This window comes from Oncorhynchus tshawytscha, linkage group LG01 (assembly GCF_018296145.1).
Source record: "Oncorhynchus tshawytscha isolate Ot180627B linkage group LG01, Otsh_v2.0, whole genome shotgun sequence".
Classification (NCBI taxonomy): domain Eukaryota; kingdom Metazoa; phylum Chordata; class Actinopteri; order Salmoniformes; family Salmonidae; genus Oncorhynchus; species Oncorhynchus tshawytscha.
The window spans coordinates 16,930,757-16,943,647 of NC_056429.1; the positions used below are offsets into that span (position 1 = coordinate 16,930,757).

Genomic DNA, 12,891 nt, shown 5'->3' on the forward strand with positions numbered 1-12,891 from the left:
TTTCACAATTCCTGACATTTAATCCTAGTAAAAACTCCCTGTCTTTGGTCAGTTAGGATCGCCACTTTATTTTAAGAATGTGAAATGTCAGAATAATAGTAGAGGGAATGATTTATTTCAGCTTTTATTTCTTTAATCACATTCCCAGAGGGTCAGAAGTTTACATACACTCAATTAGTATTTGGTAGCATTGCCTTTAAATTGTTTAACTTGGGTCAAACAATTTGCGTAGCCTTCCACAAGCTTTCCACAATAAGGGGTGAATTTTGGCCCATTCCTCTTGACAGAGCTGGTGTAACTGGTCTATAGGAGTGAGGTCAGGGCTTTGTGATGGCCATCGAATAACTTGACTTTGTTGTCCTTAAGCCATTTTGCCACAACTTTGAAAATATGCTTGGGGTCATTATCCATTTGGAGGACCCATTTGCGACCAAGCTTTAACTTCCTGACTGATATCTTGAGATGTTGCTTCAATATATCCACAAAATTTCTCCCCCTCATGATGTCATCTATTTTGTGAAGTGCAAAAGTCCCTCCTGCAGCAAAGGAACCCTACAACATGATGCCGCCACCCCCGTGCTTCACGGTTGGGATGGTGTTCTTCGGTTTGCAAGCCTCCCCCTTTTTCCTCCAAACGATGGTCATCATGGCCAAACAGTTCTATTTTTGTTTCATCAGACAAGAGGACATTTCTCCAAAAAGTGTGATCTTTGTCCCCATGTGCAGTTGCAAACCGTAGTCTGGCTTTTTTATGGCGGTTTTGGAGCAGGAGCTTCTTCTTTCCTGAGCGGCCTTTCAGGTTATGTCGATATAGGACTCGTTTTACTGTGGATATAGATCCTTTTGTACCTGTTTCCTCCAGCATCTTCACAAGGTCCTTTGCTGTTGTTCTGGGATTGATTTGCACTTTTCGCACCTAAGTACGTTCATCTCTAGGAGACAGAACATGTCTCCTTCCTGAGCGGTATGACGGCTGCGTGGTCCAATGGTGTTTATACTTGCGTACTATTGTTTGTACAGATGAACATGGTACCTTCAGGCGTTTGTAAATTCCTCCCAAGGATGAACCAGACTTGTGGAGGTCTACAATTATTTTTCTGAGGTCTTGGCTGATTTCGTTTGATTTTCCCATGATGTCAAGCAAAGAGGCACTGAGTTTGAAGGTAGGCCTTGAAATACATTCACAGGTACACCTCCAATTAACTCAAATTATGTAATTTAGCCTAACAGAAGCTTCTAAATCCGTAACATAATTTTCTGGAATTTTCCAAGCTGTTTCAAAGCACAGTCAACTTAGTGTTTGCAAACTTCTGACCCACTGGAATTGTAATACAGTGAATTATAAGTGAAATAATCTGTCTCTAAACAATTGTTGGAAAAATGACTTGTGTCATGCACAAAGTAATGTCATAACCGACTTGCCAAAACTATAGTTTGTTTACAAGAAATTTGCGTTGTTCAAAAAGTGAAAAACAAGTTTTAATGACTCCAACCTAAGTGTATGTAAACTTCCGACTTCAACTGTAGACAGGTGTGTGCCTTTCCAAATCATGTCCAATCATTTGACTTTACCACAGGTTGTAGAAACATCTCAAGGATCTTCAATGGAAACAGGATGCTGCTGAGCTCTATTTCGAGTCTCATAGTGAAGGGTTTGAATACTTGTGTAAATAAGATATTTCTGTTTTTGCTTCATCATTATGGGGTATTGTGTCTAGATTGTTTTTATTTAATACATTTTAGATTAATTCTGTAACGTAACAACATTTTGAAAAAAGTCAAAGGGGTCTGAATACTTTCCCGAAGGCACTGTATATAGTCTTGTGAGTGTACACAGAGTTAGTGCAAGATTGGGTCAGTGCAGATCATCCGGGTAACCTTTTAATGAACTATTTGTCTTTTGGCTTGGAGGTAGAAGCTGTCTCGGAGCCTGTTGGTCCGAGAGCCAATGCTCTGGCACAGTTTGCTGGATGGTAGCAGGTTGAATAGTCTATTGCTTGGGTAGTTGGAGTCTTTGACAATTTTTTTAACCTTCCTCTGACACTGTCTGATATAGAGGTCCTGGATGGCAGGGAGCTCGGCTCCCGTAATGTACTGGGCTGTCCACACAACTTTGTGTAGCTCTCTGCGGGGATGCAGCCAGTCAAGATGCTCCACGACTGTGCGGGTGTGTGTGGACTATGTTAAGTCCTTAGTGATGTTGACGGCAAAGAACATGAAGCTCTCGACCAGCTCCACTACAGCCCCGTCGATGTGGATGGGGAAGTGCTCTCCCCTAATCACCACCTTCCACTCATCTCCTTGGGTAATGAACCATGTAGTCAGTCTCTGTCAGTCCCAGTGCGTTACGTATGAGAACAGTAAGGGGCTGACTATCATTCGCTAGTCAATATGTAATGAGAAAATGATCAAATACAAATATGCTATCATCATACAAGTGTACAGGCAACAAACAGCATGTTTCTTGATTATTCCTTGCTTACCAGTTGATCATATTCACATGAACGATCTCCATTCAAATCAAATCAAAGTTTATTTGTTGTGTACAAACTTTTGTAGATATTATCGCAGGTGCAGCGAAATGCTAATGTTTCTAGCTCCAACAATGCAGCAATAGCAATACAATAACAATACACACATAATTCCTTCCCCCCAAAATAAGAAATAACAAGAAATGAAGACATACAGAAGTGTGTGACAGCTTCCCTAGCTTGGTGTGTTCAAGCCTATAACCTACTTCCAAGACTTATTACTCCTGAACACTTAGACAAACAGGTCAAGCATTGTGAACTCAAGCATCATATAGACAGCAGATTTAGCTCTGCTTGTTTTGCAATATCCACTATCCTAGCTGTGTTTCTTGAGTGTTCAGTTTCTGCTCTGATAGTAGTGTTCTGTTTGTCGATCTCACTCCATCTCTCTGTGTCTGATTACCTGACATTAGTTTCCATCTCATCGGTCAATGTGAAAACCTGTGAAGGCCATCTCCCCCATCTTCCTCAGCCTCTCTGCTGCATCTCTGCCACTCTTCTGGCTGTGTCAGCAGTAAGGGGCTGACTCACACCCCCTCAGCCCCATCGTCCCTCAGGGCCCTTCGGGCAAAGACGACACGTCGCTCCCCCAGACAGACAGGCTCATTTGCATGGCCGTAAATCACTTACAAAACTGACACCCAACCAGAGCACAGCAAGGATTATGAGACAGGGCCATAAAACTATTACTCCATGTGCCAAACTGCAGTGTTATGTGAGATGAGGCTCCCAGGCAGGAATATAAACTCTTCAAGTGGTTGGTGAGGTGATGATGTTTGGTGGTTGAGAAAACTGATCTGGGTTCAGTCTCACATGCAGCTACGTTTTAGCCCCTCGCTGGAATGAGACAGCATTCAGGAGAGGTGTGTTTGGAAAGGTCAGGGATCCCAAGTTTCTTCAAAGTTGTCTAGTATAGCCTACAACTAACAGTGCATGATGCAACCTCACCTTCTGAGGTGAAAAGCCAAGACAGCCACTGCTAGTAACTGTGAAGGATTGACTATCTCATTATACAGTAACAGGCAGGCCTAGGCTTGATGGAGTCAATACAACAAGAAAAACAAATGGTTTCATCATTCATCATATGGGTTTTAAAATCAATTAAGTTATCTAAACATTATCTTACAATTTCAAACCTTCAAGCGGTGTATAGGCCTATAACGCTGTAAAAATAGAAAGACTCAAAACACCATGATTGTCTAATAAAACCATGGAAAGTAGTACACCTAACCTAAGATCTGGTGTTTGGATTGTGTTTGAATGTAAACCCAAAGTATGTTTTATGATACACAGAAAGTGTTTTAAAACAGAATACAAGTATTCTAAAACGCCCAAATTGTTCTTCAGTCTGAATTTTAAAAAGTAAAGATTGTTTTCAGCGCATGTAAAAAGGCAGCATCAAAACACACACACAAAAAGCTGTGTGTCTCGTACAATCAAACGGTTAAGAAATGCAAATAGTTTATAGTCTAAATATTGATTGATGATAAGGGCATATTGAGAATATTTTTTATGGAACTCCTCCTTTATTTAGACATTAAAAACATGTGACAGAGAAGAATGAAAGTGGGACAAGCGAAAGCGGCATTGAATCCCCGACTTCTGGGGCAATAATATGTTACATTTCAGTGGAATTTCATTGAAATATTACACACTCAAAAATACTGCCACACTGTAAAAAATATTCTGGAGTGAATTTTTTTTAGATTTAAAAAAAAATGACAACCAATTTATACTTAATGAATGCAGGTTGTTTCAATTATTTGTTCATTTCAGTTTACTCCCCAAAAACATCCTGCTTAATATGTTGCTAAAAATGTTACTATCTTTTATGAGGATAACATAGATCTAAGAGAGTGAATTAACTGATTTGAAGCCTGGTTTCAATCTCCTTGCACTTCCTATGTTGCCACTTCGCTCTGTTTTTATAGGATTGTGGGTAATTGAATACTTTTTTTTACATTATTATTATTTTACACAATGTTATAAGCATGTTTGAATAAATAAAATTATACTTATATATTATTAGTAAGCAGCTTGTTGTGCTATGAGGGTAATGATTCAGGATGAACGGATATCAAAACCTTTAGACACAATTACATTAATGATGACACAAACCATTCCCACATGTGCATACTTTAATACTAGAGGCAAATACAGAATCTTGCTATGTTTGCTGTAAAACCTTGGGTGGATTGTTGCATAAATCAACATTGAACATTACAATACTCCAGAAGAAGATATCTAACTGCATTATACAGGGTTTGAGGGCACCACAACAGTTTTAGATGTTTTAGAGAGAGGAAAGGACAACAAAAGAGAAGGTATCTAATTCTGCACTAAACAGAACTCAAACATCAAACTACTGTTTTCAACATTTTCTGTTAGTGCTCCCAGTCCCTGGCAAGGTGTTGCACTACAATGGATTAAATAGTGTTACAACACCATGTAATGTTTCAAAACATATCAGGTGATGTGTGTAAATCTAAGACACTCCATTTAGTATGATATGTTATGTTTTGTATGGTATCTATTAATTTGTGGCTGTCCATCACCCATTTCATATAATATGTTACAAATTACAACTCGTATAATGTTATGACTTTTCAAAACTTACAATATATTACACATTTTCAAAATGCGGTATATGTAACAAATTTGCTAAACTTAAGATATGTAACGAATTCTAGCTAGATAGCTAACTTTAGCCTCCGGCTAACGTTAGCTAAAATAGGGTTTAGGAATAGCGGTTAGGTTTAGGAGTTAGGTTAAAGGGTTAAGGTCAGGGTTAGCTGAAAGTGTTAAGGTTAGGGTTAGGGGAAGGGTTAGTTAAAAGGGTTAAGGTTAGGGTTAGAGTTAGCTAAAAGGGTTAAGGATAGGGTTAGGGGAAGGTACAGCTAAAAGGGTTTGGGTTAGTTGTAAAGTAGCTTAAAAGTTGTAAGTAGTTGAACATTTGCACAAGTTATCCATGATGAGATTCAAACTCGCAGCCTTTGGGTTGATAGAAAGTCGCTTAATACACCCACCCAACCACCCTAATGTTGCCTTAAGTAACCATCTTTCTTGTGTAACCATACCAAAAGTAACATACCATACTAATTTGAGCACCCTGGATTTCTTTATGTCTAGTCTATGAGACCTGGCTGGTGTACACAAGAATAATAGTGAAGACATCAAACAATGAAATAACACATATGGAAACATTTATTTGGGCTGCAATCTGAGGCTGGTCTTCTTTCCTGTGGCGGTCCTCATGAGAGCCAGTTTCATCATAGCCCTTGATTGTTTTTGTTACTGCACTTGAAGAAACTTTCAAAGTTCTTGATATTTTCCAGATTGACTGACCTTCATGTCTTAAAGTAATGATGGGCTGTCGTTTCTCTTTGCTTATTTGAGTTATTCTTGTCATAATATGGACTTGGTCTTTTACCAAATATGGCTATCTTCTGTATACCACCCCTACCTTGTCACAACACAACTGATTGGCTCAAACGCATTAAGAAGGAAAGAAATTCCACAAATTAACTTTTAACATTCCACACCTTTAATTGAAATGCATTCCAGGTGACTACCTCTTGAAGCTGGTTGGGAGAATGAAAAGAGTTTGCAAAGCTGTCATCAAGGCAAAGGGTGACTACTTTTAAAAATCTCAAATATAAAATATATTTTGATTTGTTTAACACCTTTTTAGTTACTACATGATTCCATTATATTATTTAATCGTTTTGATGTCTTCACCATTATTCTAAAATCTAGAAAATAGTGACAATAAAGAAAAACACTGGAATGAGTACGTGTCCAAACTTTTGACTGGTACTGTATGTGATTGGATTTGCCCTTGAAACTGCAAAGAATAAGCTATGTCATAGTCATAAATACTTTATTTATCATGACCTCCATCTTGAAGACATTAGAGTTGATTTATGACATCATGAGGCAGTTATCATTATCAACCATGATCCCCCATGACCCTAGGGACAAGTTTGGACAAGCAAATGCTTTTGGATGGTTTGAATCGTTGGTTGGATTTAGAATATACATTTTTACATCCGAGGAATAAAACGGCCATAATCTTCCATTAGACATTAATCTGACACAGATTAAAAAATAAAACCACTTTAAAATGTTGAAATAAGCATCAAGGTTAAGACAACTATGCCATACTGGGCATAGGGCGGCAGGTATCCTTCTTGAGGTTGGAGCGTTGAGCTAGTAACCAAAAGGTTGCTGGATGGAATACAAAAACGAACAAATTGAAAAATCTGTCGATGTGCCCTTGAGTAAGGCACTTAACCATAATTTGCTCCAGGGGTACAGTACTACTGTGGCTGACCTTGTAAAACAACACATTTCACTGCACCTATCCGGTATATGTTCCAATATTATTTTTAACTGAATGTGAACTCGCATGCATGAGCTATTCCAATGCCTTCCCTTCATTACAATGAGTTGAAGCCGGTGGCGACCGAATACCATATTATACTACTTGCTCCTTCGCTTTTCTTGATATTTCGTAACCATTGCCTGGCAGTCAGTGAACTATACAGTCTTCTGCGTTTTGGAAGGGGGAGGAGAATAATTCCTCTCTCGTCCCGGTCGATGTTGCGTTCTTCCTCTCCACGCATTCCCCACTATAATGTCATGGTTCTCAAATGCAATGTCACTCAAGGCGGATGTGAGCGGATCTCACAGGTGTATTGCCAATTTAGCCAGAGTTCGAGAAGAAACACCTGGAATCATCATGTGATCCTGTACCTGGGCGTGGAGAAAGTCCCTGTTATTTTCTGGACTCTTGTTGAGTGTCGTCTTTCCCTAGGAATTGTCAACCAGTGCGTGCCCCACTGTATTTTCTAAGGAACAGTGCCTTTCTGTAACCCTTTCCGCGCGAATTCAGGAAGAGTAAAATGTGAACTTTACATGCATTTTGCTTGGGGGTTATTTTTAATTTTTAGGGGGACTTTGAAACCCAACGGCTGGTGTTTGTGCAACTATACTGTTCTTCCAAGGTGAGTTTGACGGGTGTTCTCCCGCTACAGCAACGGACCCAGTCTGTCTTTTATATTCTATACATTTTAGAAGCGAATTCAAATACATCTTCGGGTCAGTAAGAATATAGCTGGCTGTATACTCATTTGCCTGCGTAAACATCTGCTGAATTTACAATTGCGATGATAGTAGTACATGTATTACTTCCGATAATAGCGCCGCTCTATACAACAGACATGACACGAGACACGCATGTTTTGCACATTTGTCTTGAAACCTAAGAACGTGTCCCTTGAATTCACATATAAATTTAGGTTACATATTGATTGGAAGTATTATCTTTGTCAGATTAAATGTTTTTCCTCCAACATTATGAAGTGATGCAACTGTATGGAAATAATGCTTTATGAATGGTGAACCTGAGTTTTGTTTGAGCAGTTTAAACACGAAATGGATTTCTGTAGTCACTCAGTATTAGTTGCTAAACCGCCCATAGCATATGCACTTGTATGAGTAGATGCAGTCTAGCCTACATTTAACCCATTCATAGCTAACTACATTTAGCGCCTATTGACAATAGTATCGGCTTTGGGAGTTTGGTTAAGAGCCCCGACTCTCGTAATGAACCTTAAATCGCATCGCTTGTGGTAGGTGCGGTTTTGAAAACGTAACATGCAGCCCAAACCGCAAGTGTTGCGTGCGAGAGCGTTGCAAAATAATTGTACATGCATGTTATTCAATGATTTCACCCACACTGCTCCGCACGTCAAGGTGCGTCTGCGTAGCCAGGCGCTAAAAAAACTAACTAGGTTTCCCCTTTTATCTGTGGATTAATTGTCTGAGTAGAGAACACTCAATTTCGTGTGACTCAAAATGGGTCAAAATTCTAAAATTATCCAGCAAAAAAGGGACCATGTGCATTTCAGGTAAAATAATAACCCAGTGTTGATCTCCTAGGACAAATTAGCTAGCAACAGTAATCTAGCTAAATTTCCATAAATGTTTCATGTGTTCACAGTTGGTTTTGGTATTTTAACCTGGGTGTCATGAACGCATCTGGTGGGGATAGACAGAATCGATGGCGCACGCGGACGCATGTGCGGAGTCAGTTTTGTCAACATATAAGGAAGGTATCATTCATATCAGCGAGAAATACTTTAACAAAATGTTAAATTACTACACACCTTTATGGGTTTAGGGTGTTCCCACACGGCCATATATCCATGTTACAGTACTTGTTTACCAAAGACAGAGGTGGCCACCTGTGCTAATTAATCAGCACTCTCTTAAAACCTGTGTGTAAGGTTAACTGGGGAGGAAGTGTAGTTCCTCAACTGGAGGAACACAGAGCATATGGATCTGTGCAAATCTGCTACAGTAAGTGTCTTTTTTATTTGGAAGATTATTTCTCACTGATGTGAAAGATATGGGGCATATCGGTATGTTTCAAAAACCGTTTTGGCAAACAGGGATTGACGTTTTCTAAACGTTAAAACACAGCTTTGTAGTTCACACGTGGCGGAAGCTAATGGAGAAGGGTGTTCGAGAGCTAGCCTACAGTGAATTCTGAAAATATTCAGACCCCTTGACTTTTTCCACATTTTTTTACATTACAGCCTTATCCTCAAATGGATTTAATATGTTTTCCCCTCATCAATTTACACACATTAACCCATAATGACTAAACAAAAACAGGTTTTTAGAAATTTTTGCAAATGTATAAAACTTTAAAAAAAAACTGATATCACATTTTACATGCAATACCAGTCAAAATATTGGACACACCTACTCATTCAAGAGTTTTTATTTATTTGTACTATTTTATACATTACAGAATAATAGTGAAGACACCACAATTATGAAATAACACACATGGAATCATGTAGTAACCAAAAAGTTTTCAACAAATCAAAATACACTGCTCAAAAAAATAAAGGGAACACTTAAACAACACAATGTAACGCCAAGTCAATCACACTTCTGTGAAATCAAACTGTCCACTTAGGAAGCAACACTGATTGACAATAAATTTCACATGCTGTTGTGCAAATGGAATAGACAACAGGTGGAAATTATAGGCAATTAGCAAGGCACCCCCCAATAAAGGAGTGGTTCTGCAGGTGGTGACTACAGACCACTTCTCATTTCCTATGCTTCCTGGCTGATGTTTTAGTCACTTTTGAATGCTTGCGGTGCTTTCACTCTAGTGGTAGCATGAGACGGAGTCTACAACCCACACAAGTGGCTCAGGTAGTGCAGCTCATCCAGGATGGTACATGAATGCGAGTTGTGGAAAGAAGGTTTGCTGTGTCTGTCAGCGTAGTGTCCAGAGCATGGAGGCGCTACCAGGAGACAGGCCAGTACATCAGGAGACGTGGATGAGGCCGTAGGAGGGCAACAACCCAGCAGCAGGACCGCTACCTCCGCCTTTGTGCAAGGAGGAGCAGGAGGAGCACTGCCAGAGCCCTGCAAAATGACCTCCAGCAGGCCACAAATGTGCATGTGTCTGCTCAAACGGTCAGAAACAGATTCCATGAGGGTGGTATGAGGGCCCGACGTCCACAGGTGGGGGTTGTGCTTACAGCCCAACACCGTGCAGCACGTTTGGCATTTGCCAGAGAACACCAAGATTGGCAAATTCGCCACTGGTGCCCTGTGCTCTTCACAGATGAAAGCAGGTTCACACTGAGCACATGTGACAGACGTGACAGTCTGGAGACGCTGTGGAGAATGTTCTGCTGCCTGCAACATCCTCCAGCATGACCGGTTTGGCCGTGGGTCAGTCATGGTGTGGGGTGGCATTTCTTTGGGGGCCGCACAGCTCTCCATGTGCTCGCCAGAGTTAGCCTGACTGCCATTAGGTACCGAGATGAGATCCTCAGACCCCTTGTGAGGTCATATGCTGGTGCGGTTGGCCCTGGGTTCCTCCTAATGCAAGACAATGCTAGACCTCATGTGGCTGGAGTGTGTCAGCAGTTCCTGCAAGAGGAAGGCATTGATGCTATGGACTGGCTCGCCCGTTCCCCAGACCTGAATCCAATTGAGCACATCTGGGACATCATGTCTCGCTCCATCCACCAACGCCACGTTGCACCACAGACTGTCCAGGAGTTGGCGGATGCTTTAGTCCAGGTCTGGGAGGAGATCCCTCAGGAGACCATCCGCCACCTCATCAGGAGCATGCCCAGGCGTTGTAGGGAGGTCATACCGGCACGTGGTGGCCACACACACTACTGAGCCTCATTTTGACTTGTTTTAAGGAGATTACATCAAAGTTGGTTCAGCTTGTAGTGTGGTTTTCCACTTTAATTTTGAGTGTGACTCCAAATCCAGACCTCCATGGGTTGATAAATTTGATTTCCATTGATAATTTTTGTGTGATTTTGTTGTCAGCACATTCAACTATGTAAAGAAAAAAGTATTTAATAAGAATATTTCATTAATTCAGATCTAGGATGTCTTATTTTAGTGTTCCCTTTATTTTTTTGAGCAGTGTATATTTTATATTTGAGATTCTTCAAAGTAGCCACCCTTTGCCTCGATGACGGCTTTGCACATGCTTGGCAATCTCTCAACAAGCTTCACCTGGAATGCTTTTCCAATAGACTTGTGAAGGAGTTCCCACATATGATGAGCACTTGTTGGCTGCTTTTCCTTCACTCTGTGGTCCAACTCATCCCAAACCATCTCAATTGGGGTGATGTCGGGTGATTGTGCAGGCCAGGTCATCTGATGCAGCACTACATCACTCTCCTTCTTGTTCAAATAGCCTTACACAGCCTGGAGGTGTGTTGGGTCATTGTCCTGTTGAAAAACAAAAGATAGTCCCACTAAGCGCAAACCAGATGGGATGGCGTAACACTGCAAAATGCTGTGGTTGTCATGCTGCTGAAGTATGAATTCTTGAATTCTAAATAAATGACCAACAGTGTCATCAGCAAAGCACCCCCACACAATCACACCTCTACCTCCATGCTTCACGATGGGAACCACACATACGGAGATAATCCGTTTGTCTCACAAAGATACAGCGTTTGGAACCAAAAACCTCAAATTTGGACTCATCAGACCAAAGATTTCCACCTGTTTATGCCCATTGCTCGTCGCTGGTGCGCGATGAGACAAGGACATCCCTACCGGCCAAGCCCTCCCTAACCCAGACGACGCTAGGCCAATTGTGCGTCGCCCCACGGACCTCCCGGACGCGGCCGGTTACGACAGAGCCTGGGCGCGAACCCAGAGTCTCTGATGGCACAGCTGGCGCTGCAGTAGAGCGCCCTTAACCACTGCGCCACCCGGGAGGCCCCCAGAAATTTTCTCTTTGTCACTAAGGGGTATTGTGTCTAGATTGATGACCCCAAAAAAGATCATCCATTTTAGAATGAGGCTGCAACTAAATGTGGAAAAAGGAAGGTGTCTGAATACTTTCCCGAATGCACTGTATCTCATTCATTTGCACAAAGTGATCCATGCACTATGAAGTTATACAGTTCACTAAGAAGGCATTTGCCTAGATCCTTATGATGACCACTTCATGAATGCATTTACCTTCACAGGCTTCATTAGTATTTCATTTGTAGTAAACCATGCTTTGATTAACTACGTTGGTTGTGTCTCTTTTTCACAGTAACATGTGAAGACAGAATAATGGTCCTGGCAGCCTGTAAACTGTAGAGTAGCGGATCAGTCATCACGACTCCACAAGAAACATCTCTCACACCATCTCATACAGGCAATCTCACTGAGCCTGACCATGTGAAACACTCCCCTGCCTCTGAGTCGGCATGTGATTATGTATTTTGATTGGTACTGTTTGTTTTGAACTTTCCTGTGGAGAACATGTAGATAGTCATCCCATTCATGTCCTCCTCGAATCTCCTGAGTAGTGCTGTGAGTCTGTGTCTCTCTGGCCCCGGCCCTCTGCTCTGCTCTCTCACTGTATAGCCTTGTTGTCTGTCTAAATCGTCCTTTGATTCCGGAGTCCGTCGTCCATTTCGCCGAGCCACCCACCCCTCACATACAGACCTACTGTACATGGGATGCTCCATCTCCTGGGGATTATCCCCATTAAATGACATTAACAAACGTTGTCGTGGTGGAAATTGATTAGTCCGGGTCGGGGGTACTCCGCTCGAGGGGAATCAGGAAGGATGGTCGGGTGGGGTGGGCAGTGTTGGTTGGTATTTTTTATTTTTTTTGTGGGGGGCGGTGTCACTAAGCCCGAACTCCTGACACAGCAAGTCTGGGTTTCCAATAAGGGCCATCTGCTCAAAGGAACACACACAGTGAGGCAACCTAAAACCAGGTCTGTCTGTCTGTAACCCACAATGCCTCATTCAGGGATTATCTCATCCTCCCTGAATAAATAGACACA

The 12,891-nt window shown here is 41.5% G+C and overlaps 1 protein-coding gene across 1 annotated transcript in view; it reads left to right on the forward strand.

The window, feature by feature from the left end:
* Window positions 1–7,121: 7,121 nt before the first annotated feature.
* Window positions 7,122–12,891, forward strand: part of LOC112229182 (plexin-B2) — a 252,685-nt gene continuing 246,915 nt past the window's right edge. The window contains exon 1 of the mRNA XM_042302826.1: window positions 7,122–7,537. The gene's annotated coding sequence lies outside the window, so the exon portion shown is untranslated. The remainder of the gene's footprint in view (window positions 7,538–12,891) is intronic.